Source organism: Ochotona princeps, chromosome 29 (assembly GCF_030435755.1).
Source record: "Ochotona princeps isolate mOchPri1 chromosome 29, mOchPri1.hap1, whole genome shotgun sequence".
In the NCBI taxonomy this organism is placed as follows: Eukaryota; Metazoa; Chordata; class Mammalia; order Lagomorpha; family Ochotonidae; genus Ochotona; species Ochotona princeps.
In genome coordinates, this window is record NC_080860.1 from 848445 (window position 1) to 869611 (window position 21167).

The 21167-nt window shown below is 58.1% G+C and overlaps 1 protein-coding gene across 4 annotated transcripts in view; it reads left to right on the top strand.

Annotated features, from left to right (window-relative positions):
• The window catches only part of RIMBP2 (RIMS binding protein 2), a 79200-nt gene that overhangs the window by 20702 nt on the left and 37331 nt on the right, over nucleotides 1-21167 (top strand). Inside the window, exon 1 of one of the 4 annotated variants that reach the window (XM_058656743.1) lies at nucleotides 10294-10322. The exons of the other annotated variants lie outside the window; for them this stretch is intronic. The gene's annotated coding sequence lies outside the window, so the exon portion shown is untranslated. Of the gene's footprint in view, nucleotides 1-10293; nucleotides 10323-21167 lie in introns of those variants that run through there. 4 annotated transcript variants of the gene reach the window in all.

A 21167-nucleotide genomic window follows, 5' to 3' on the forward strand; every position in this document is an offset into this window, starting at 1 on the left:
CCTGCACAGCTGTGCTGGGTTGGAGCTCTGTGTGTCCCTTCCTGGGTGGCAGGGGTCCGTGTGCTTGAGCCGCCTTCTGTGGCCTTGCCCGGTGCATCAGCTGGGAGCAGGATCGGAAGTGGAGCAGCTGGGATTCAAGCCAGCATGCCTGTGTGGGATGCCAGCTCCCGGGCTGTGGCTTAACCTGCCGCAGGCTGGACTTCAGCAGAGAGCTTCTTAGCAGAACCTGTTGAGTGGGCTTTCCTGAGCAGTACAGCCGCGATGTGTCGGAATGGGGAGACCCTGGTGACAGCAGGAGGGAAGAACATGAGGCATTTCTGTGCCGTAGCCACAGCTGGAGTGGGTCAGTTATTCATCCAGTGCTGTTGCATTGTACCAAATGATGCTGGCGGCATCCTTATCTCCAGGGAGTTGAGGGTGGGTGTCAGAGACCGTGGAACCTGTGTCCACTCAGACTTCTTGCTGGAAGCATGCTTTCCTGGAAGGGCTGGTCAATGTCAAGGTACTGATTGATGCCACCCAAGAAGAGAACCATTTTCTGACCTGGCGTGATGGCTTGATTAGCTAATTGTCCCCTTGCAAGCACCAGGATCCCACTTCCCATCCAGTTCCCTGCTTGTGGCCTGGGAAAGCAGTGGAGGACGGCCCAATGCCTTGGGACCCTGTGCCATGTGGGAGAGCTGGGGCACGCGCGGGGCTGTTTGGGGGCTTGTCCTATAGCCTCTCTTTACCCATTCCCTTCCAGGTGCAGGAGACCCTGTTGTCACTGGAAAGTTAGAGTGGTTTGTTGGTAGACGGGAAGAGCCCTCCTGTACAAGATCACAGGAGTAGCTCGGGGAAGATGTGACAAGGGGATGAGCACTCGGTGCTGCGCCCTGGGCCTGCTTGTGGCCAGTGGGGTGAGCGGACCAGTGGTCAGATGTCCACTGGGGACTCTGGGTCATGTGACTGAGGGCTTTGGCAAGGACTGTGGCCGCAACTTCCCCTGATGCTCCCACCCCGTGTGTGTTTCTCGTGGGTTCCCAGGCGCCTCCCACCCATGTGTGTTTCTCGTGGGTTCCCAGGCGCCTCCCACCCATGTGTGTTTCTCGTGGGTTCCCAGGCACACCCCCCCACCCCGTGTGTGTTTCTCGTGGGTTCCCAGGCGCCTCCCACCCATGTGTGTTTCTCGTGGGTTCCCAGGCACACCCCCCACCCCGTGTGTGTTTCTCGTGGGTTCCCAGGCGCCTCCCACCCATGTGTGTTTCTCGTGGGTTCCCAGGCACACCCCCACCCCGTGTGTGTTTCTCGTGGGTTCCCAGGCACACCCCCCACCCCGTGTGTGTTTCTCGTGGGTTCCCAGGCACTGCTGCTTCTCTCCCTGGAGTCTGAGAGGAGGCTGCTCTGAGAGGCATTGCTGGTGTCCTCACTGCTTCTCCCTAGGTTTGGCCCTGTGTGCACCCGAGGGAGCTAGTGGAGGGTCATGGAGTGGGAGGGCAGTGTCCTGGACACAACTCGTGTGCCAGCGAGTCTTCCCGGCAGCCTTCCTGTGACCGTATGACTCCTGGAGACCAGCCCTCCCTGCCCAGCAGCTCCAGTTACCGCCCTGCTCAGCTGACTCAAGCGACTCCTGGCTGCCAGGGCAGTCCATGCATAAGTAAGCAGGCTCCCAGCGCCACCAGAGCTGGGCGAAAGCAGCTGGCTGGCTGGCGACCCCGCCTGGGACCACAGACAGCGCCCTGTGAGGACCTGCTGTGGGGTGAGGAAGAGCCTGCCGGGTGAGCTGGGAAATGGTGCCCCTGGGAGCTACGGGTTGGAACGTGAACAGTGCTGAAGACCATGGGATGGAAGGGTGTGTGTGTGCGTGTGTGTGTGTGTGTGGGAGGGAGAGAGAGAGAAACCGAGTGCTCTCTCTGCCTTTGAGCCTCGTGGCCTTCTTGCTTGTCGCTCCCGCTGCCCAGTCAGCCCTGTCCACAGGTGAGCTGCACCGGTGAACAGTGCGCCTGGACACGATGTGGTCCCGGGAGGGAGGCCGCCTGGCCTGGCCCTTGGGTCACTCCTGGTCTTTCCTTGGGGACTGAGCTTTGTGACGCTGATTCAGAGAGCAATGTCTCGCTGTGTTGTTGCTTTTCGGGGCAGTGTATTGCAGCCCTTTCAGCTGGCAGATGGGCGCACGGCCTGAGGTTTCAGATGCCGGATGCGGGCAGACGGGGGCGTGCTGGCATGCACGCCTATCAGTGGGCGGGATCTGTGTGAGGGATGCATGCTGGCTGAGGACCGGCAAGTTCTCTGGGCAGTGAGAGTGGCCACTAGCTCTCCCCTGTGGCAGCCGAGTCGATGCTGAGCTCCGAGGTGAGCATGCCGGTGAGGACGAGCAGGTGGCCTGCGTGTCATGCTGCCTGCCATTTGATGGCGGCAGTAAATGCACATTGGTTAATCATTGCCACCCCTCCCTGCCTGAACAGCTCTGTTAATTAAACCTTGTATGAGTGACATGTGAGCTCCCTGGCCCGTCCTGCCTAGGAACTGCTAGGCTGACTTGGGCACGGCCCTCAAGGGCGTCGTCTCGCCGGCCACTGGTGAATTAGTAATGGTCCACGCTGACACGAGCCTTGCCGAGCAGTATTCCAGCTGGTCACTGAGGGGCGCTGTGGTCAGCCTGGGCTGAGGCTGCGGAGGGGTGGGAAGGCGCAGCGCCGGGGTCCAGTGGGGCCAGGGCACAGGCAGGGGTCCCCGCAGAAAAGCTGGGAAGGATGGTGCTGCCTGAAACACTTTCCCTTTGTATAATTAGGAGGCATTGCCTGACTTGCAGGTTGTCAGGGCTTCCTGAGAGCAGGTGACACCTGGGGGAGCAGACGGGACTGTGTGTTGTTGGTGGCTTGTGGGCACAGGCAGGACTCACAGGGGTGGCTGTGGGCACAGGCAGGACTCTCACAGGGGCGGCTGTGGGAAGGACTCACAGGGGTGGCTGTGGGCACTGGCAGGACTCACAGGGGCGGCTGTGGGCTTGGGCAGGGGCCTCACAGGGGTGGCTGTGGGCACGGGCAGGACTCACAGGGGTGGCTGTGGGTACGGACAGGACTCACAGGGGTGGCTGTGGGCACGGGCAGGACTCACAGGGGTGGCTGGGCACCGGCAGGGCTCTCACAGGGCGGCTGTAGGCAGGACTCTCACAGGGTTGGCTGTGGGCAGGGACCTCACGGGGGTGGCTGTGGGCAGGGTCATCAAGGAGGACTCTCTGCTGTGTCCACCATGCTCCCAGCATCCATGCCTGTTCTCTGGCAGCCCTACCCGCTCAGAGCATCTCTGCCAGGGGTGGTTTCATAGGATGCAATTTTGTGAACATGTTGGTATCTGGAAGCTTTGGCTTTGTGTTGTTTAGCACAGAGAGTGCAGGATGTCACGTGTGTTCAGGACAGGTCCCCTTGGAGCATGGCCCTTCTGTGAAGACCTGGCGAGTTCCTGGCTCAATGTGAACACGCTTGTCTCTTGTGTGCTAACGACTTTTCAGCTTGGAAGTGCGTGTGCTGGCTCACAGCCGCAGCAGTCGGTTTCTGCCTTCCCTCCCGGAGCCCCACCGAGGGCCTTAACTCACTTTGAATCCTACTTGTGGTTTCTTTGTGATGTCACCCTAGCAATGCTGAAGAAGCAGCCATCGCTGCTGTTGGACTGGACAGCTTGCTGTCAGTGTAGGCAAGTGGTTCTTGACCAGGTGACTGGCACCCTGGCAGGGCACCCTGGGGCTGGTTCAAGGCGTCACTGTGCGAGGGCGAGAGGGCTTGGGGTGGGTGGAGACTTGGTGCCCTTGGGGCTCCTCCCAGGCTTGCACCGATGGCTCATTGCTGCTGGCATCCAGCCAGGAGTTCGTGTGCAATGTGTATGTGTTGGCTGTGCAGAGCATTTTGGTTAGCCCGGGGTTATCGGCTGCCCCGTGCTGCTTTGTGTCCGGTGTAGTTCTCCTCTTGAAGCAGCCCAGTTCCTGGTACCGGAAGCTTGCTCTAGGCCCCCTGCCCTCCTCCGAGTGCCCCCTGCCCCAGAGGGCCGAGGCTCAGCCGGGCTGGAATCCTGCTCCGTCAGGTGGCACGCTGGCTTCCCTCCTACTTGTTTGTTCCTCGTGTTTGGCTGCGCTGTGTCTTCCAGAGGTTTTGCAGGAGCCTGGCAGGCTGGGAGTGATTTTTTGAGGTGTCTCCCTCGCCCTTGCGCTGACTGGCAGTTGGTTTGGGGATGGAATTTGAAGCTGGAAGTGAAGTTTCCTTGGCATTCTGCTGAGAAACCCTAGGCCACACACACGCTGTTGCCAGTGTAAGCTGCACCCCTCTCTGTCGCCCCGGGGAGTGTTTAAAGTCATGTCCCAGGTCCCCACACCCTCTGCCCTGTGTCTGTCCGTCTGCAGAGAAGCCTCCCTCTGCTTCTCTGACCACTCCCCCTCGCCTTCCTCTTTCTGGGAATCTTCGTGGCAGATGTTGGGCTTCCCGGATTGTTTTCTTTAATATTTCCTGTCTCCTGAATGATGCGTTCAATCTGCGTGTGCATTGCTGCGTTTCTCGACCCTCTGCAGGTGTCCAGCTCAGCTCTGGGCTCTCGGTGATGTCTGAGATGCTTGCTGAAGTTTAAAAATTCATTCGGTTGTTTCTGAGCTCTTCTGCATGCGCTTCTTGAGGCCTTTGATTTTAGCTCTGTGCATTGGTGGTTTGGTAAGAATGTATGGGCACCCCAGTGTGCAGCGTTTGGTTGTGGGGCAAAGTCTTGGCAGTGCTGGTGGTGGGCTCGCTCTGGCCTTGAGGGAACTGCATGTTGCTCCCAGTGTTGGTGCTGGAGGGTCTTGGACCACGGGGAAGTGGTCCCTGAATGTTTGTAGTCTCCTGCCATGGTTGCGGCTGGTGGAGAGTGGATCCCACCTGCTGTGCCCGTGGGGCAGATGCCCTTGACCCTTGGGACCTCGCTGCTGCCTCTGGTCAGGGTGTCTCTAGCAGACAGCCCGTGTCTGCTGTCTAGACATCTTCCCTGTGTGTTGTCTCAATCTTATTAAAGTCCAACTTGAACTAAAACGGCACGCGCATGTCCTGCCCCTCCTTGCTGGACCGTGGTCCGGAGAGGCCTCCTTTGTGTTGCTTCTTTGGCCTGATAGCCGCGGGGGCTGCAGGGGCAGGTGCTCTGTGAAGGACGGCCGAGTGCACTGTACGCTGGTCACCAGGTGCCACTGTCCTCCCAGCCTGTGTGCTTGGTAAGACCCAGGGAGATTCCATTTATCTTCTTATTCTGTGATTCTGAGGCATTTAACCACTCCCCTCCCTTCTTTCTGTAACGAAAGAGACATTAGAGAAGTGGATATTCTGTTGGTGTCAACTGGAAGCTGCTGGTATTCCAGGGTCTTTGCAAGGACTTGTCAGCCGGGGGGAACTCTGACTTGGCCGTGTGTAGCTTGCCTGTTGGTTTTCACATTGACTCTTGCTAATTGGCTTGGCCCCTAAGAATGCTTGGTGTCATGCCCTGGGTGTCTGTCGTGTGTAGTCCTTGGGGACGCATCCCGGGATGAACAACCTACAGGCTGCCATGTGGCTCAGTTCTAGCCATTGGTGTCTAACCTGTAGCAGGCCCTAAGTCACCTCTGTGGCAGAGCAAGACCTTGGCTGTTCTCAGAGCATCCCAAGCTGCACTGGGTCTGTTGGACCTGCCTGGCATTGTGATGGACTGGGCTGAGGGACATAAGGCACTATTGGGGGCAGCATGGCAGAGGGACAGTGTCATTTCCAGAGACAAGATTCAAGATTGGAGAGGCCAACAGTGAGAAGCTTGGCGTTCCTATCTGTACCGAAGCTCAGCTCTGAGTCTGAGGTCCTTGAGTGTGGGAGAGTCAGCAGGGAGCTGGCCAGCACTCAGCCGAGAATTAGGGTAGCACTGCTTGGTTTGTTGGCTTCTGGGCAGATGTGTGGTCAGAACACCAGCCAGGAATGCTGTGGATCGTGGATGAAAAGAGGGAGAGGTTTTCAGCCTGCAAGTGGTGTCCCATCTGCATTTTGATCATAGAGCAAAAGCAGCAGAGGCTTCTGATGGCAACAGAGGAGCCCAAGTGGACTCCACCGTGGTGGTGGTGCTGCCTTGGCGAGGGTGGACCCGATGATGATGGACACTGTGGAGCTGGAGGTGGTGATGGTGATGATGGTGATGATGGTGATGGTGGTGGTGATGATGATGATAATGGTGATGATGGTGGTGATGGTGATGATGGTGGTGATGATGGTGATGGTGGTGATGATGATGGTGATGATGGTGATGATGGTGATGATGGTGGTGATGGTGATGATGATGGTGATGATGGTGATAATGATGGTGATGATGGTGGTGATGATGGTGATGGTGGTGATGATGGTGGTGATGGTGATGATGATGGTGATGATGATGGTGATGGTGATGATGATGGTGGTGATGATGGTGATAATGATGGTGATGATGGTGGTGATGATGGTGATGGTGGTGATGATGGTGGTGATGGTGATGATGGTGGTGATGATGATGGTGATGGTGATGATGATGGTGATGATGGTGATGATGATGGTGATGATGGTGGTGATGGTGGTGATGATGGTGATGATGGTGGTGATGATGGTGATGATGGTGGTGATGGTGATGATGGTGATGATGGTGATGATGGTGGTGATGATGGTGATGATGGTGGTGATGGTGATGATGGTGATGATGGTGGTGATGGTGATGATGGTGGTGATGGTGATGATGGTGGTGATGGTGATGATGATGGTGATGATGGTGATGATGATCGTGATGATGGTGATGATGATGGTGATGATGGTGGTGATGATGGTGGTGATGATGGTGATGATGGTGATGGTGACGATGATGGTGATGATGGTGGTGATGATGGTGATGATGGTGGTGATGATGGTGGTGATGGTGATGATGATGGTGATGATGGTGATGATGATCGTGATGATGGTGATGATGATGGTGATGATGGTGGTGATGATGATGGTGATGATGGTGGTGATGATGGTGGTGATGATGGTGGTGATGGTGACGATGATGGTGATGATGATGGTGGTGATGATGGTGATGATGGTGGTGATGATGGTGGTGATGGTGATGATGATGGTGATGATGGTGGTGATGATGGTGATGATGGTGATGATGGTGGTGATGGTGATGATGATGGTGATGATGATGGTGATGATGGTGGTGATGATGGTGGTGATGATGGTGGTGATGGTGACGATGATGGTGATGATGATGGTGGTGATGATGGTGATGATGGTGGTGATGATGGTGGTGATGGTGATGATGATGGTGATGATGGTGGTGATGGTGATGATGATGGTGATGATGGTGGTGATGATGGTGATGATGGTGATGATGGTGATGATGGTGATGATGATGGTGATGATGGTGGTGATGGTGATGATGGTGATGATGGTGGTGATGGTGATGATGATGGTGGTGATGGTGATGATGGTGGTGATGGTGATGATGATGGTGGTGATGGTGATGATGGTGGGAATGAATGTAGCAATATGTGTTCTATAGCCTTAAATTTCCATGCAGCTTTGTTTTCTGAATTGCATTCATTTTTCTTGGAAAAGCCTACCTGTCTCAGATGCAGGCTTGGTGTCATGGTCTGCCTGGTCGTGGAGCTGAAGGTCGTCACTCATGAACACAGGCAAACCCTTCACTGTAGGGTGATGCCAGGATCATTTTCATCCTTATCAGTTTCATGGTGTCACTTCCTTGAATGGACATTGTTTCTGCATGCCTTGAAAAGAACCAGTTGTCATGGGCACCTTCAAGAGGTGCTGTCTCGGCTGAGGGGCGGGGTCACCCCTGTGCAGCTGACATAGCCTGAGGGGAGCAGCTGTGGCCGTAAGGGACTGGGTCACCACTGTGTCCCACACATGGTCTGTGGGGGGCAGCTGTGGCCATGAGGGGCATGGGTCACCACTGTGCAGCTGACACAGCCTGTGGGGGCAGCTGACACAGCCTGAGGGGGGCAGCTGTGGCTGTGAGGGACACCCCTGTGTCCCACACATGGTCTGTGGGGGGCAGAAGGTGCCATGTTCTCTCAGGCCCGATGGCTTTTTGTATGCTTTAATCTCAGTCATTCTGGTGTTGGAAGTTCCAGCATGAGTGAGATGCATGTGAGATTCTTTCCTATATTTGGAATGGGCTGATCTTTTTTTCTTTGATAGATTGTTGGCAGCTTAGAATTGCAGATACAGCATTAAGTTATTGCATTTAAATTTAGCTCTTGTTCTCACTTTGGAAGGGAATGGAATGTTTAAAGTATCTCAGCACCAGGGTAAGGCAATGGGAAGATACTTCCCCGGGACCTCGGAGAGCAGGGACTGGCTAGAGGCTGCAGGGCCGCACGGGTCCCTGGAGCAGGGGGCCTGCCCCTGTTGGCGGCCTCGGTCCCTCCCCTTCTACATGCCATGCTCCTTAACAGGCAGTGCCTGCCCCATCACATCCCTGCCTCCGTCACACGCCTGCTTCAAGTAGTGGAGGCATGTGTTGTGGTGTGTGCAGTGGAGTCCGAGGGTCTTGGGTGGTCGGCCCGCTTCTGGCTAACAGTGCTTGTTAACAGCAAGTTCACTTCGTGTGGTCACACGTTCACCATCATCTGCACGGTGGTGTATGTGGGGGGGTCCGGGGAGGCATGGCACGGTGGTGTGGGGGTCCCGGGGAGGCATGGCACGGTGGTGTGGGGGTCCCGGGGAGACATGGTACGGTGGTGTGGGGGACCCGGGGAGGCATGGCACGGTGGTGTGGGGGGCCCGGGGAGGCATGGCACGGTGGTGTGGGGGGCCCGGGGAGGCATGGCACGGTGGTGTGGGGGCCGGGGAGGCATGGCACGGTGGTGTGGGGGCCGGAGAGGCATGGCACGGTGGTGTGGGGGGTCCCGGAGAGGCATGGCACGGTGGTGTGGGGGGGTCCCGGGGAGGCATGGCACGGTGATGTGGGGGTCCCGGGGAGGCATGGCACGGTGGTGTGGGGGTCCCTGGGAGGCATGGCACGTTGGTGTGGGGGGGACCGGGGAGACATGGCACGGTGGTGTGGTGGTCCCGGGGAGGCATGGCACGGTGGTGTGGGGGGGTCTCGGGGAGACATGGCACGGTGGTGTGGGGGTCCCGGGGAGGCATGGCACGGTGGTGTGGGGGGGTCTCGGGGAGGCATGGCACGGTGGTGTGGGGGTCCCGGGGAGACATGGCACGGTGGTGTGGGGGTCCTGGGGAGGCATGTTGCAGAGGCTTGGGGAGACAGGGACCACACAGTACACCAGAAGCTGTAGGAAGGCGAGGGCAGGGTCTCCCAGGCCCGCTGACTCTGAGCCTCCAGGACTCTCCGCCTCATAGAACACCTCGGCAGACTCACCTGAGGTCTGTCGTGGCCAGCAGGCTGACGTAATCTCGGGAGAACCCACGGGAAAGGGCCCAGGAGCTCGGAGTTCTGGGGACAGGTGTCAGTCAGGTGACAGCCCAGGGACGTGGGCATGACCCAGGACGCACCTGCTCTCTGTTCCTGTGTTCACGTCCTGAATCTGGGGCCTTCATAAGCCTGGGGGTGTGGGGTGCCCTGACCGTGGCCTTCCCAGCTTCCTCCCTGACCCCACAGAGTCGCCAGCCTCGGCTGCTGTCCGTGGCTCCCCAACAGAGGGCTGTGGGGCGGGAAACATCTGCCAAGTGGAGCTTAATTTTTAACCTGGAGCCACAGACTGTGTTCGTTCCCATGGCAACATGCTGCCACAGGGCGGGGATGGGAAGAGGCCGAGCCGGACACAAGTGTTTCCTGTTTCTAGTGAGCGAATCCCAGCTGACCCTGCCCCGGAGTGTGGAGCTGTGCACCTGTGGGGTTGAACGGCTGGAGGAAGGCTTGGTAAAGACCTGGGCAGGCCTGGAGGGTCGGACGAGATGACCAGGAACGGCCGCGCCAGGGAGACACCTGGCCATGAGGAGCCACATGCAGTGCTGAAGCCAGCCCCACGTCAGGGCTGTCGCTCAGGCAAGGCCTGTGCCTGCTGAGCAACGATAGATGCTGGTACTGGGAGACACTCCCCCACCCCCGTTTTTGCCTACTTGGTGTGATAACTTGAAGGTAGCTTGCTAGGAAGCAAGTCGTGTTTTTAACATGGAAATTTCACCAGCAAGAAAGCTGTTAACTTCTGCCTTTTACATGGATCGAGCCTCGGCGGAAGTCCAACCCCTCCCTTTTCAGCTTCTTCCTCCCTTCCTCTGAGTGAGCCACGGCTTGCATAATTAGTAGGAGCCGATGCCCTGGGATGCGGCTGGGTGTCTGCTCTGTTGCCGGCCTGCTCGCCCCAGGATCAGGCCCCTGACAAGGTCCAGGCTGCGTTCTTCACAGCACTGTGAAGAGGGCCTTTTGCTCCAGCCTCTGAGGAGAGCTGCAGGGAGAGGGGGCCCCAGGGTTGGGTGGAGGGGAGCCACTTGTCTCCCTACACCACCTCCTCACAGTTCCTACACTGGGACACCTGTGAAGGACGAAGGGCACCTGGCTTTGTTAGCAGGATCCAGCTGTGGGCTCTGAGGAGCCTACCTGTGTTTATTGGAAGAGGGGCGTTGGTGTGGAACAAGGGGCCACACTCCACTGGAAGGCGCCCTGAGGGTTGGTGGGGGCAGACAGGGCAGCTCGGCAAGGCCTGGAGGGTTGGTCACACTCCCTGGGCAAGGGTGCCCTGGGCCCCAGGAGCCTCCAGGGGTGTCTGGGACACCTAGGAATCTGGCACAGCCATCGCGGCCGACGTGTCCTGCTGCCTTGCCTCGCTCGGTCAGCTCACACGCACATCCAGCTGCAGACCCTGGAGCCCGGCTGATGCGTGCAACTATGTGCTGCTCTGGCCCTCAGCTGAGCAGAGACCCCCTGGCTTACCTGGAAGGATGGGGCTCAGAGCTGCCCGTGGCTGCGGCCGCAGCTGGAGCCTAGAGGGGTGACTGCGTGTCCCTGCAGCTGCCTTGGGGGCAGCGAGAGGCAAAGGCTTGGAGGTGAGCAGACACAGGCAGCTCCCAGGTCCAGTCCTGGCTCTGTCACCCCAGCCATGAGAAGAGACCTGTCCTTGGATTTCCACATCTCCAGGCTGCGTGCTCCACGGGCAGACGTGTTGGGAAGAGGACCCAGCATTAAGGTGGCCCCAGGAAGCTCCCGGAACTGAGCTGGCCGTGAGAGCTGAGGCTGGTGGACTGTCTCGCAGGGCAGCAGGGCCCAGCACACATCAGTTGGCCCTGCCGTCCACACAACAGGCACCTAAAATCCTTCTGTCCCACACTGGGCCCTTGTGTCTTTGCCTCTGTCTTTCATCCTGTTTGCTGCCTGGCTGTGCCCTTTGCTGCTGTGTGGAGGTCAGGCCCGAGGGCCGCTGTGTGGGCAGTGTTTTCAGGCACTCATGTCCCCTGGCAGCCCCTGGGCTCTGCCCAGGAGGAGGCTGGAATCTGGGGCTTGTTTGCCAATGGGCTTGGACACGTGTCATTGGTGTGTTTATTGGGCTTGGACACGTGTCCTTGTCGTGTTTATTGGGATTGGACACATGTCCTTGGCGTGTTTATTGGGATCGGACATGTGTCATTGGCGTGTTTATTGGGTTTGGACATGTGTCCTTGGTGTGTTTATTGGGCTCGGACATGTGTCCTTGGTGTGTTTATTGGGCTCGGACACGTGTCCTTGGTGTGTTTATTGGGCTCGGACACGTGTCATTGGTGTGTTTATTGGGCTTGGACACGTGTCATTGGTGTGTTTATTGGGCTTGGACACGTGTCATTGGTGTGTTTATTGGGCTCGGACACGTGTCCTTGGTGTGTTTATTGGGCTCGGACACGTGTCCTTGGTGTGTTTATTGGGCTCGGACACGTGTCCTTGGTGTGTTTATTGGGCTCGGACACGTGTCCTTGGTGTGTTTATTGGGCTCGGACACGTGTCATTGGTGTGTTTATTGGGCTTGGACACGTGTCATTGGTGTGTTTATTGGGCTTGGACACGTGTCCTTGGTGTGTTTATTGGGCTCGGACACGTGTCCTTGGTGTGTTTATTGGGCTCGGACACGTGTCCTTGGTGTGTTTATTGGGCTCGGACACGTGTCCTTGGTGTGTTTATTGGGCTTGGACACGTGTCATTGGTGTGTTTATTGGGCTCGGACACGTGTCCTTGGTGTGTTTATTGGGATCGGACACATGTCCTTGGCATGTTTATTGGGCTTGGACACATGTCCGTGGTGTATTTATTGGGCTTGGACACGTGTCCTTCGCGTGTTTATGGGATGACCCGGTCCCTTTGCCAGCTCTTCCCCCACGTGGCTGTCTGTAGATGGCGGTTCCATTCTTGTACATGCATCAGATGGTGGCCACAGGTATATGCTTGTCACGCAGAGTAAAACCAAAGGCATCAGGCCAGTGCATCCCTTGGTGCCCAGGAAGGGGGTGTGGTGCCTGCAGAGGAACCCCCAGATGGTGGGTTCCTCAGAGACAGCTCCTGGGGCACCATGTCCCCTGGTCCCTGGAAATGCGGGGGTTTCAGGATGAAAGGGGGCATCGCAGGACTCGGGACTCCATGTGTGGGTCTGGGTTCAGGCCCCCCGGGTGGCTCTGAGGTGTCAGGGTTGCCGGAGCAATGGGCAGGAGCCTCCATTCCCTCGGCAAAGTGCCAACCTAAGAACAGCCACGGGTTCCTCTGTGACTGGAAGGTTTGTGTTTGCTGTGGGCTGGGCACAAGCTAGCGCCTGGGAAGGCCCTGGAGGAACTCCTTGGCCGAGGCCTGCAGGACCTGCCTGCCTGCGGGGCCTGTCCTCCGCAGCTCTCTGCTCAGTTGCAAGGTGTGGAGTGCGTTTCCCTGCGACCAGGCACTAGTTTGCAATCTGCACACAAGCACGCCGTCAGTGCGTGCTCCTCCAAAGCAGGTCAGGTCTTCTGCTTCTGTTGTGTGTGACGACGGGATGGGCAACGGCCCTGCCTGTGCTCACAGGCCCCGGGGTGGAGCCACAGGAGTGCCGACAGGTAGTCTGTGGGTGCCAGGCCCATGTGTGTGGGGCCTGTGTGTTTGGGGCCCATGGGTGCGGGACCTTTGTGGGGGGGCTCGCTGCCTCCTTGGGGCTTACAGCTCCCTCCCTGAGCACAAGGCCTCCCGGTGGCTGCGTTGTGCCTCAGAACCCAGCAACACTGTCATAACAAACTCAATTAAGGCGTCAAGCCGGAAGCCAGCCTGGGCAGTAAATTAATTTTTAATCCATGGCCGTAGTGCATTTGTCAGTGTGATGGATGTGGCCGCCAGTCCTACAAGCAATAAGGGAGATAATCATGTTCGCCAGCCAATTTGCCTCTGTCCTCCTCTGCCCTCCCAGCCCCTGGCCTCCTGGCAGAAGTCTTGGTGGGGTTAGCTCCACGCTGGCACATGGTGCGTGAGAACTGCTGGTCCTCCTGGCTGGGTCATGTGGAGAGCTAGCCTTGATCCTAAGAGGGGGTGGCTGAGCCCCAGTCCCACAACAGGCTCGGCCTTCCAGTAGGCCGTGTCCACCACCTGCTAGTACTGCAGAGGTGCTCCTGGCAGGGACCACCAAGGGACACATCAGTGTGGCAGTGTGCTAGAACCTGGGGAGTCGGTGGTGCCTCTGGGTGGGGCTCCTGAGGGTAGGGAGCAAAGTATTCCCTCCCCACTGGGGACAGTCCGTGCCTGTAGGTACCCCGGGCCTTGAGGCTGCTGCGTCGCTCCCCACTACTGCTTCTTGGGTCTGAGGATGGCAGGTGCACCAGGGAAGGTTGTGTGGGCACTGCAGGGGGAGCAGTGACTCTGGAGGGGCTGTGGGGCCCCTGCTGGGCAGTGGGTGATTCCTGCTTCCCAGAGGCAGTGTTTGGGAACTGCCTGCCCACGGAGAGCTATGGCTTGCCTGCGTCCTTCCTTCTGTCACTGCTGTGTCTGGGCAGCAGGTCCCCTCTGCAGCCATGTCTACAGGACAGTCATCCCCAGGTGTTACGATCATGTCTGCTTGCTGGCAGCATGGCTCCTCTGTGATGCTAGGCACTGGGTATCATCGGCAGCCACTCCCCGAACCAGTGAGCTGGGGCATTGGGTGGACGCTGCCCTCTGACGTGGGCTCAGCACTGTGCAGCCTGCCCTGGGCCAGTGAGCTGGGCATTGGGTGGACGCTGCCCCCCCGACGTGGGCTCAGCACTGTGCAGCCTGCCCTGGGCCAGTGAGCTGGGCATTGAGTGGACACTGCCCCCTGATGTGGGTGCAGGACTGTGCAGCCTGCCTTGGGCCAGTGAGCTGGGCATTGGGTGGACACTGCCCCCTGACGTGGGCTCAGCACTGTGCAGCCTGCCCTGGGCCAGTGAGCTGGGCATTGAGTGGACGCTGCCCCCTGACGTGGGCTCAGCACTGTGCAGCCTGCCCTGGGCCAGTGAGCTGGGCATTGGGTGGACACTGCCCCCTGACGTGGGTGCAGGACTGTGCAGCCTGCCCTGGGCTTGCCTGCTTCCTTCCTGGGTAGATGGCCCTGGTCACTGTTGTCATCACAACAGCCGGAGCGGCAGCTGCTGGCGCTGGGAACACGTGCCCCGTGCCACATGCTGCTTGGAGTGCTCTCATCTTGCTTGTTTGTTTCTCACAGCCGCCACCCGGGATGGCGTGTTGCTGCCTTGCTGCCTGCCTGCTCGCCTTGCCTGTGTCTGAGTCCTGGGAGGCTGACCGCCTGCTGAGGGCCGCTCTGCAGGGCAGAGGTGGGAAGGGAAGAAGGAAGGGGACGGTTCAGCTCCGGAGCCTGAGACCTTGTCCCACATGGGGGCTGCTGAGTGAGCCAAGTGGAGCTGCTGCTAATCAGCCTCGCACGGAGCCTCAGTGTCTGTGGGTCAGCCAGTCCCTCTGCCTGGGTGTGTGGGGATCCAACAGGGGCCTGTGCCTCCCACGTAGGTTGGGGTTGACATGTCCTGGCTCATGCCCCAGGCCGTGGATGGGACTGGTCGGGTGTTCAGAGAAGCTGAGGAGAGCTGTGGGGGTCTGGGGCCACTGTGGCAAATCCTGCAGTGCAGGCAGCTGGGCCAGGGTTGCCTGCCTTGCTTGCAGTGCCTTGGGCTGGAGGGGATAGGACAGAGTGGCCAGGAGCTCCTCTGCCGAGGTGTCGGGGTCTGCCCCCCGCTTGTGGCTGGGTGGTTGGCAGGCTGTGCACTCAGAGCGCCCTTCAGCTGGGCATCTTTTTTGGCAGTTCTGTCCTGCACTCACTTGGCAGTCGTGTCCCAGCCGGCCATCCTGGGACAGCTGGCGTCGGGGCATTGGCGCCCCACCCACAGTGCCCCCTGCTGCCTAGGGTTCTTCCGCTGTGTGTGTACTTCTGCTGTCTCCAGGTGGAGTGAGGCCTTGAGCATGCCCCCGTAGTGCTGCCCCGCCCCCTCTGGGTCTGGCTCTGCCCCACCCTCCCCAGAGCTGCACAGCCCTTTGCCCTCCTGTTGGGCTGCCCTGGGGGTGATGCCCTCCTACACTTGGACGTGGGGCCAGGGCACAAGCAGGGTATGTGGTGTCTCCTTCCTGGCCCCAGCTCGCCACAGTGCCCCCACAGTCGCTCTGTGGCTCCTCTGTGCCCCCACAGTCACTCTCTGGCTCCTCTGTGCCCCCACAGGGGTTCTGTGGCTCCTCTGTGCCCCCAGTCACTCTCTGGCTCCTCTGTGTCCCCACAGTGGCTCCGGGGTTCCTCTGTGTCCTCACAATGGCTCCGTGGCTCCTCTGTGGTCCCACAGTGGCTCCCTGGCTCCTCTGTGGTTCCAGCAGCCCCTCCTCATATTCCTTCCTACATTCCAATCTCGTGTGTGAAGCGCGGGGTGACAGAAGCATTGTGCAAGTGTCAAAATGGATTACAAGCCTCCGGACCATGTGGGTGTGCCTTAATGCCCAGGTCACGTTCCTGGCCCCTGAAGTGGGCCAAGGCCCTGCAGACCCTGTCAGATGGGCCAGCCAGGCATGCTTCCTGTGGGATATTAAAAGAACAAAACTGCATTTAAGAAACACAATTGCTCAGAGCCAAGAACCCAAGCACAGAGGCTGTTAGCTTGGCTGGCAAGTCGCAAGATCCCCCACCATCTCATCACAACACTCCTCCACCCCACAGCCTCACCTGCTGTGCCCTGCGGTTGCCATGACAACCATTCAGTCCCCACCTTTGTGGTGGGAGGCCAGCAGGAGTCCAGGGTCTCCAGCAGTCACCACCTCTGGCTTTCCTGTGAGTGGTTTCCTGTCTCAGCACGTCCCAGTGACACCTGCTGTGGAGTGTCTGAGGTGGGGTGCGCGTCAGACCCTGAGATGGGCCACGTTTTTCTCAGGGGGATGCAGCGTCGTCTGTACTTGCGGCAGCAACACGCCTTCACCCAGGGCCTCGTGCTGTGACTGACACAGCAGGGGTGCTGTGTCTAGGGGAGTTGGCTCCAGGGGCCAGATTTCAGCATGGGTCCTGGGTGTCTGGATGGTGAGCGGCTGATGGCTGCTGCCTAGCCATGGGGCAGATGGGCCCGGGGACACCACTGGCTGGTCCCTGGTGCATCTGTGCTGGGTCAGACGGTGTCCTGCCCCCCCAAATGCTCCCAGAAGCCGACGTGGGGCCACATGGCCCCCTCAGGGAGCCGACGTGGGGGCTCGGGGCCTCTGCGAGCTGATGCGGGATGGTGAGGCCATGAGGCCATGTGCCCCCCAGGAGCTGATGTGGGGTCTGACATGGGACTACAGCCCAGGGCCTAGACCCCTGCTCAGATCCCAGCTCTGCCTGTGGCAAGCTCTTGAAGTCACTTCTCGTCTTGCCTCAGTTTCTGTCTTGTACAATGGGGACAGTGATGGCCTCTGCTTCCGAGTCTGTGTGAGCCTTGGGTGGGTACTTCTAAGTTCACCAGAACTGCACTTTAAGGGTGAGGGGCTTTCCAGAAGAGCATGGAAGTGAAAGGAAGAGTTGATTTTTGAGATCCATGCTGAGTTGTTCCGGAATCTTCCTGTGCTGTGATGTTTGTCACATGTCTGAATGCTTTCTGGATTTCCACGTAAGTCCAGGCTGGTGTTGCTGGGGTCACTTGGGGAGTTCACACCCAGGGGTGTCCTCTCTCTGCTGGTTTTATAGGTCCTGGGGGTCCAAAAGGCCATCCGACCTTGGGAGCTGGATGTTGTCCCTTGCTTCTCTGGCTCCAGGAAAGCTCTGCTGCTGGAGGTCCTGGTAGAACTGAGTGTGGCTGGAGCTGGAACTGCTCCCCAGCCCGTACTCACGGGTTCTGCTCACCTCCTGAGATAACAGGCCCAGGCTCACTGCCCTCAGTGCGTGTTTGCCACACATTCGGAAGAGCAGTCCCTTCCACCCTTGGAATTCTCATCACCATCCTACAAACATGAAGTCCTGAATTCCTACACCTTCTGACCAAGTGAATTTATGCTTAGTTCCCTGATAGTTCCTTTATCCCGAGGTGGGGTTTGGAGTGAGGGTAGACCCGTCCCAATCCCAGGTCTGGTCCCATAGGAGTTGTAGGAACTTGTCAAGTGAGTTTTACCCTAACATGAAAATTGTCCCTACTTTGATCCTGTTTCCTGGAGAGCAGGTATCTCTGGGTGACGTGAAAAGCCCTCAGAGCATTACTGGTGTAGGCCATCGGGGGCCACCGGGGTGTGGAGCCGGCTAAGATGTTTCCTTCTGCTCTTCTGTGAATTGGAGGCCAGGTGGTCCTGGTAATGGTTGCAGTGGCTAGCTCCCCTCAGCACCACGGACAGCACCAGGTTCTGTCTGCCCCATGGACCATGCTCTCGCTTTTGTATGCAGCTTCAGGGCTCACCCGTGGCAGGATCCCTTTCTGTCAGTGATTGTCTGCTAGCCTTCCCATTGCCTGGCAGAATCAACAGGTGAATCTGGTTTGAAATCGGGATGACTCCGTTCCCTGCAAGATGGCAGCTCTGAAGATGGTGTGTTGTTGATGCTCTTTGGGAACAGAACACTGTCATTGTCTTAGCTTGATTGCACTTACTGTTTCCCATTTTAAAAAAACATTTAACTTGAAAGTCAGAATTACAGAAAGGGAGAGACAGATCTTCCGTTTACTGGTTCCCTCTGCAAATGGCTGTAACAGCCAGAGCTGAGCTGATCTGAAGCCAGTAGCCAAGAGCTTCCTTTAGGTCTCCCACATGGGTGTAGGGGCCCAAGGCCTTGAACCATCCTCCGCTGTCTTCCCAGGCCATAACTGGGGAGCTACATCAGGAAGTGGTGCGGCTGGGGCTTGAACTGGTGCCTATATGGGTCGCTGGGCCTGCAGGTGGAGGAGTGACATGATATGCCATTTGCTGGCCCCTCCCATTTTGATCTGTTGGTTAATGGCCTTGCAAAAGATTAATTTTCATTTGTGAATTTATTTGCAAGATGAGTTGTGTCAAGGTAGCTCTATTTACAGGGTCACTGCGTCACAGAAAACCTCCATTGAATGAGTCTTATGTGTTGCCCACATCTGCTGGAACTGGCTGGTTGCAGTCATTCTGGAAGGTGGGGACTCGTGAGCAGGGCTCTGAGAGGCAGGAGGCAGCGGGTCTACCCTCTGCTGTGAGAGGCTGCTCTCTGGGGTCTAGACAACCCGCAGTGAGCACACCTGTGCCTTGAGGCCGCCAGGGACAGGAGCTTGCCAGTTTAACCTGGTGCTTTGGAAACTGGCCCACAGCTTCACTATGCATGCAGGCAGAGGGGGCTTTGTGGCCTTGTGGTAATCTGATGATTCAGAGTTAGTGACCTTAGGATGGCTGCGTGTTGGGGTCAACCCCCCGTCCCCTGCAGGCTAAAGGCTTGGTCTTGAGTGGCAGCCTGCCCCGATCTCCAAGCCAGCGGCCAGCCTGGGTACAGACCTCCAAGTGCCTGCTGATGTATTTCATGTGTCGTGACATGCATGCGTTTTCAGGAACATGTGCCCTCATCTATGGATGCCGACTTGTCCCTAGACCCCTTGTCGCCCCTTGGACTGGCAACCCCATCAGCGCAATCATACTAGATATTCAAGTGTGTAATTTAAAAACAGGCAAAAAAGAACAAAGCCGTCCTTGCTGGCTTTCTGTCACCTAAGCTTGTGTGTTATATGCGTGTTTCTCACCTGTTCAATATCTGAGGGCTCCTGACGGGGGGTGTGAAGACACTCCCTTGGGAGCAGGAGCTCGGAGAAGGCTGCTCATGAGGTCGGGGCCGTGAGACGGTCGGCCGGTCAGCCCCTCCATGGCTGACGCAGGCTCTGTTCCCTGACCTCCACAGAGGGCACTGGCTGGGCCAGCTAGCTATGATGGTAGGCCAAGTGGCTGGGACAGACCTGGGGCTCTGCCTGGGACCCTCCTTCTGGTGGCCCCTCCTCTGCTGGCATCCGTAGGTGGCACAGACGCCAGCAGGGACGTGGTCAGGCAGTGTGGGTTGCCAAGCAATCTGTCCATGCCGTCCTGCAGCGAGCCTGCGTCTCAGTCGTGTTGTGGGAGGACTTTAGCTGCTAGGCCACGACGCCGGGCCCAGAGTTGTTGGATTTTTAGTGCTGGAAAGGAGAGGAGCGGCTGCCTTTCCGGAGCACCTCAACTTTGATGGGGTCCGATTCAGTCAACACATCGGCCTGTAGATGTGTTTGTGTTGTGGGGCTGCGGGAGTCGCACGACTCAGAGCCAAACAGGGCATCTCCGACACACCTGGACATGCCATGCAAGGTCCCCCCATGCCCAGTGCCCAGGCCCGAGCTGGAGCCACATCCAGCTGAGCTCTGGAAAGGGCAGGTCCAGGATGTCCTGGCGCCATCCTCAGGGTCACCTACTTTCCCCGGGGACATCTGCTCCCCCCACCCCCCTCTTTTGTCAGTTGATTTTTTGCCCATCGTTTTGCTAAGCAGCAGGTGGCGGCTTGTGGAAGGCCTCAGTCGTGTCATTGGCTCCGAGACATCGCCCACTAGCCTTGTCTGTAGCTGCCCGGCCTCTGGTGAGCAGGCTGGACACAGGCGTCCCCGTGTGTCCATCTGTGAGGGGCGGGAAAGCCTCTCTGGTTGAGCACGGTTAGACTCGAGGCAGCACTGTCTGTCGCCCACGTGTGACGCATCTCCTGAGCAGACTTCCAAACTGGGAACTTCCCACGGCTGTGACTGAACCATCCAGGGCTGCGCTGGGGTTTCCACAGTTTAAGGCTCCGCCCCCAGCACCTGCTGCAGGGTGAGCAGGAGCCTTCCCAGAGCGGTGAGAAGCTGGGAGGAGGCTGCCCTTTCTCTGCTCACGCTGAGATCTCAGGCTGGGAGATGCCAGGTGGTGAGTCACAGACCCTGTCCCGGACAGTGGGTCGGTGTCCTCCGTGTGGGAGGGACCTGCACTGGGGGAGTCTGTTCCCCTGTGGCTTGCATGCCTGCGGATGCCTCACCCTGGGCTGTGGGAACTCAGCAGGGTCAGAGTCTAGCCATTTCCCCGTCCGCCACCTCCTGCTGCCACCTCTACCAGTGCCTTCCGAGCTGTTGTGTGGTGGTGAGCCCACACACTGGCGTCACTGGCTCCCAGGACTGTCTTTATCCTGTTGGGCCTCTGCTCTTGGCCAGAGGAGCATCAGCTGTGACCCCGCAGGTGTCAACCCATGAGACACTTCAGGGTAGGAGCCGCCGGCCCCGTCTGAGCTCTCCCTGAGCTCCGCCAAGGCCTGTGTGGGCTGCATTGTGCCTGGCCTGCAGGGGCAGCCCACACAGGCCGTGGCGTGCTCTGGCTGCAGCCTGTGTTTAACAACATCTGTGCCCATGGGCAAAGTGTGGTGGCCGAGCTGTGTGTGTGCAGTCTCAGGCCAGCGTCCGTCCTTGCTTGTTCCTGGCTCTGTGTGTGTGTGTGTGTTCTTGAAGGGATAGTTTGTTTTGTGCTGTGAGGGTCACGTTGGGACTTGGTGGTGTCTCATAAGTGTCATTGCAGTCTGAATTTAGACCTGGGTCTTTTTTTTCCTTCTTGGAAGGATCGATTTTGTCAGGTGAAGTAACTGACCTCAATTCACTCAGACAATATATGAGGGCACTTCAAAATTTTATGGAAAATTGAATTGAAAAGTCAATTATTTTGGTGCAAAAAAAAAGCTGACATCTATGCATAACCCTTTGGTGGCACACTGTCTCGAGCATCTTGGGGAGCCCTGTGTGTATGGAGCCCTGTGTGTGTGGAGCCCTGTGTGCGTGGAGCCCCGTGTGTGTGGAGCCCCGTGTGCGTGG